Source organism: Pteronotus mesoamericanus, unplaced genomic scaffold (genome assembly GCF_021234165.1).
Source record: "Pteronotus mesoamericanus isolate MK-2021 breed Mesoamerican mustached bat unplaced genomic scaffold, CSHL_Meso_final contig_230, whole genome shotgun sequence".
In the NCBI taxonomy this organism is placed as follows: Eukaryota; Metazoa; Chordata; class Mammalia; order Chiroptera; family Mormoopidae; genus Pteronotus; species Pteronotus mesoamericanus.
In genome coordinates this window covers 2,360,650-2,366,130 of record NW_026555096.1, presented here as the reverse complement: position 1 = coordinate 2,366,130, position 5,481 = coordinate 2,360,650, and positions in this window count along the sequence as shown.

Genomic DNA, 5,481 nt, shown 5'->3' with positions numbered 1-5,481 from the left:
AGAAGAACATGCACTTACTTTGTCGTGGATTCCCAGCTGTCTAGTCCCTGGGTCTGGCACATGGTAGATGCCAAATAAATAAGAACTGAATGACCCATTAGTTTGCTGCTCACTCATTTGCAGAGCTTCAACCAACCCATAGCTCTGCATGCATATACCACAAGGAGAGAGAATACTTAGGCTTGGATGGGAGAGCTGCTAAGTTGGCAAGAGAGCATGTCACAAACTCTTCTAATAAATGTCCTTGCCTTTCACATTGAGCTCTACTTATTGACAGTAAAATAATTATGTGGCAGAAAGGGAACTGCAAACACTGCCAAATTCTGAGAGGAGCTGGATTCATGACTTTCCATTCTTATGTATTACCACTTGGTCCGTGCCAGACCCTGTGCTTTACAGCAAGAATACAAATGGCACCATTCTTGTTGTATCTTATTAGTCAGACTGGATAGGGTGCACGCAGAATACAGCTGCTTATCTTTTTTTCCAATGCCAGTCAAGCTCAATGCCCAGATGCATTTTTGCCCCTGAGCCTTTCATATAAAATCTTGGACAGGCCATAACTTTGAGCACCCAGAAGAGTCTCATTTCAGTGCAAGACTCCCTCTGACTTTTTATCTATGTGTTATGTTCTCTCTGCATCAAGGCCAGGACTGCTTTGTGTTGGAAACAGGCTTGGGAAATTAAAATGTCAGTTTCTCTTTTATCACTGTTTCACACCATCCAGACACAGCATCAGATACCTCTGCAGTTAGAATTCACCAATAAGTCCTCTGGGCTCAGCAGACATTTTGTGTTGGCAGTTGTCCTAAGAGAGAATCTTGTGGATTCCTAAGAATTCCCCTGAAAGATGTGTCCAAGTGCAACTCCACTGCCTGGGTGATGTTGCCTCTGTCCAGCTGTGTCCAATGCTCTCCCTCTGCTCTTGCCTTCTCTGAGCTCACTCTCGGGCACGAATGTCTTTATGTAGTTTGTGTCATAAATAAAAGTGCTAGACAAATGGGTAAGTAGAGCCCAAAATGCAGACTTGGTTTTGTGTCCCAAATGAGAGGCTTCTCAAAAGGAGGAAAGGCCACCTTCAAATAGTTCATCAGCCATAGGAAGTGCTTTTTCTGTGATTCTCACCACTGTGCCTTCTATGCTAACTGAGGGTCTGGCTCTCTCTCTGTTTGGGTCCACATCACTCCTGTTCATTTTGCAGCAGCTCCAGGCTGTGCCTTGCCTGTAGGTCCACTTGGCTATAAAAAGGGTTTGCACGTCCCCAACCTCCCAAGGGTGTTAGCAGTTCACTTCTGGAGCCTGTCCTCTTTCTCTTTGCTCTCCCATCAGACACGTTGTTTGAGCCATCACCTCTCACCTTTAGATTGCTCAGGCATGGGTCAGACACCAAGCCCTTGTTCCCTTTCAGATTTCAAGAGATATATGTTAAACTTTATAAATTATTCTCTTAAATTCCCTCTCATGAAGGCGGAGGTGAAAGAGAAGCACCACTCTCTCTCAAAAATGGACGTGAAATGGGAAATGGCATAGTGTCTCAACAAATAGAGATATTGTCTATTCCTGACCTCCTAGCCCTCTAAAACCTCATAGGCTATGGATGGATGGTCACCAGTGCTCTTGGATTTGGGAGGAAGTGACTCTTAAAGCTTGAGTAGGTGTTAATTGAATGAAGAGGGAGAGTGTGCTACATGGGTGTTTTCAACACAAAGCATGAGAGAGTGTGGCATGTTCTTGGAGTCCCATGTGACTGCACGAGAAAGAGAGTTTCAGGTATGGCCAAAGAGATGGAACTGAAACGTGGAGAACTGAGTTGTACCACATTATTGAAGTGTTTTGCATATTTTGCTAAGAAATTTGAATACTATCCCATAGAATTAGCCATCAAAGGATATTTAAAAAGATAACACGTTTTTATTTTCTTCTTAGCATGCTTTCTTTGGGTTCAGTATAAAAACTTATGGTGAACGCCCCCTGAGTGGCACCTACATCAAAGGACCCAATACCCCACCTGAAGGTGGGATTCCACCCAGCCCTGTCCTGTCTAAGCTGCCTGCTGTATGCAGAGTGGCAGACACAGGCAGTAAATCCCTGGATAAAGGGGGTTCAGAGAGGTCTGGTGACACTTGAGGAGAGACTGGGGATGGGGGATTTGGGGAGAGAACGGAGAGAGTAGCCAGCGGGATCCAGTGTGGACTCCTCCCCCACACAGCAGCAGAGTAAAAGGACCCAATAACCCCGTCTCTAGGAGGGACTCTGCCCCGCCCTGAGCTGTCTAAGGCAGAGTGAATAGATTAACAGCTGAAGGAGACAGCCAGGGAACAGTAGATTGCTGGAAGTCTAGAAGAGTCTGTCTAAAGTCAGACAGGGTCATCATCTGACATCATCAGAGGCAGATCCAGAAAGTAAAAACAGCAGTCTCCAACCATAGAAGTTCACATCACAAAGTCAGGAAGTCAAGACAGATCAATTTAAGAAGCAGAAGCAAAAGAGAAGAGTCTCACAAATAATGGGAAGACAAAGAAATAACCCCCACTGAAAGAGAAGGGAGGAATCCCCAGAAGAGAACTAAAAGAAATAGAGGCAAGTAAACTATCAGACATTGAGTTCCAAACAACAGTTCTAAGGAAGCTCAATGAACTCAGTGAGCTTAGAGAGAACTACCAAAAACTACAGGGAAAATATGAGGAACTTACTGCAAACTTTATCAGCATGAAAAAGGACATAGAAACTATCAATAAGAGAGAAAAGGAAATGAAGAATACATTTCTGAATTGAAAAACACAGTAGAAGGAATCAAAAACAGGCTAGATGAAACAGAGGAATGAATCGGTGAGCTGGAGGACAAGGTAGAAAAAAGCTCCCAGAAAGAGCAAGAAAATGAAAAAAGACTCAAAAAAAAAATGAAGAGGCATTGAGGGACATGCAGGACAACCTGAAATGTAATAATATCTGTATAATAGGGATACCAGAAGGAGAAGAGGAGGAGGAAAGGATAGAGAACCTGTTTGAAAAAGTCATGATGGAAAACTTCCCCAATTGGAGGAGAGAAAAAGTCGCACAAGTCCAGGAAGCACAGAGGGTCCCATTCAAGAGGAACCCAACGGGGCCCACTCCAAGACACATCATTGTTAAAATGGCAAATAGCAAAGACAAACAGAGAATCCTAAAGCAAGCAAGGGAGAAAGAGGTAGCAGCATATAAGGGAGCCCCAATATGGCTAGCAGCTGTCTTCTCAACAGAAACACTACAAGCCAGAAGGGAATGGCAAGAAATATTCCAAGTTATGAAAAGCAAAGGCCTGCAACCTAGACTGCTCAACCCAGCAAGGTTCTCAATTAAAATGGAAGGCGAAATAAGGAGTTTCCCAGACAAAAGAACTTAAAAGAATACACTTCCACCAAATCAGCACTGCAAAATATGTTAAAGGGACTGCTTTAAGATAAAGAAAAAGTTTCTATGAATACCCAGTTCCTTTCAGAGTTGCCAATACTTGATATTACCAATATTTTTCTTACTCATTAATCTGATTGTGACAATGATGTTATTTTAATTGTTCTTTTATTATTTGTTAAAACTAAAGCTGTTTTAGTATATTTCTTGCCTATTTCTATTATTTTTTTAAGAAAAGCTTTAAATGACTTTTTGGTTTTCTTTATCCATTTATTGATTAAAGGTTTGTAGAACTTTAAAAAAAAAAACAAACACAACCTATTAACCTTGTTTTTGATGTGTTGCAAATACTTTCCTATTCTATTTTTTGTCATTTAATTTTTAATATGTATATTACTATATAGTTAAATGTTTAATATAGTCATAATGTCAATATTTACTTGATAGCTTCTTGGTTTGAATATTTTACTTCAGGTCATGAAAAATATTAGTTCTATTTTCTCCTAAGACTCCTTAGATTCTGCATATTGATTTTTAACTCACCTGAATATTTCTTGTATAATGTGTGGAATAGGGCTCTATATTTGTTTCATTTCAAGTAATAGTGGTCCATGCACCTTATTTGTTGAATAAGCCTTATTTAACCCATTGACTTGAAATATCAACTTAATCATATATTGTTAGACAGATATGTACATTTGTCTCTAGAATGTTCATTATATTTCATTGATATATTTGATTATTTCTGTGCTAGTGTCATGTTGGTTTAATTGCTGAGACTTTATAAGGGTTTTAAATTTTTTTAATATAATTAACTTTTACATTTAAAAAATAAATAAAATCAATCTGCATTTAAGAAAGAAAGAGAGAGAGATGGAACTGCTACCTTTTGTGACAACATGGATGAAACTGGAGAATATTAAGCTAAATGAAATAAGCCAGTTGATGAAAGACAATTACCATATGATCTCACCTGTAAGTGGACTCTATTCAACAAAATAAACTAACGAACAAAATAAACCACAGGCATGGAAACATGGAGCAGACTGAAAGTGACCAGAGGGGAGGAGGAAAGAGGACAATGGTGGAAAGAAGGGGAAGGGCCTAGACAGAGAACATGTATGAATGACCCATGGGCATGGACAACAGAGTGGGAATTGACTGTGGGAGTGGGGTGTGGGGCTGGGATGGGTGGAAGAGGGTAAAGGGGAAAAAATTGAGACAACTGTAATAGAATGAACATGATTTATAAATTAAAAAATAAATAAAATAAATAAAATATTCTTTTAAAAAAGATCAGAACAAGTAGGTGAATTATCTTCATCAAACTTCTCTTTTGGGGTGATGCAGTTCTTTTGGATAAAAGTATAGTGATTATCATAGTATAGTATTAGAAATCTGTTGTGACTTTTCTAACAAGTTACAAGACTGGGAGAGAGCTAACACACAGTTTTCTTTATATTATATTAACAACTTGAAAAATGGTATTTCTAAGTTAAGCTTAAGGATTTGGCAAGCCAGCAATTAAATCAGAGTTCCTGTATAGCTGTAGAATAATAACCACTAGTTATTATTCCACTAGTGACTTGCCAAATTTTGTCCTGAGTAATTCCTAAAGGAACAATGCTGTTAACATATTCTAGATGGTATTTGAGGCAAAAGATGAGTACAGTTAAAAGCTATAGGCAGAATACAAAAACAGTGATTAGTCTTGTTAATCTCCTTTTATTACCTTGAAGTTTATGATATGGTTTTATATGTCTGTTTAAGAAACAATGGAAATCACTAAAAGTCAAGCAAACTAAATAAACATTGTAAGGGAAAAAAAGTTATGATGAAAATGGAGACTGTTTTCAGGTGAGCTAAGAACATTAATAAGCAATATTCAGAGAATCTTCCGATCAGAGTAAAAGGATTTCTGATTTTTTCTTATTTATCAGTCTTTCCAATACAGTCTTGAAAGCCATTCATTCTCCTTGGTTTGCCAAGTTCTTATGAAGGCATCGTAATTGAGAGAGAAAGGAATCAGCTTTATTCTAGAGTGATCCTGGGTTTTATTTCGGAACCACTAATTACTTGTGATCTCAGACA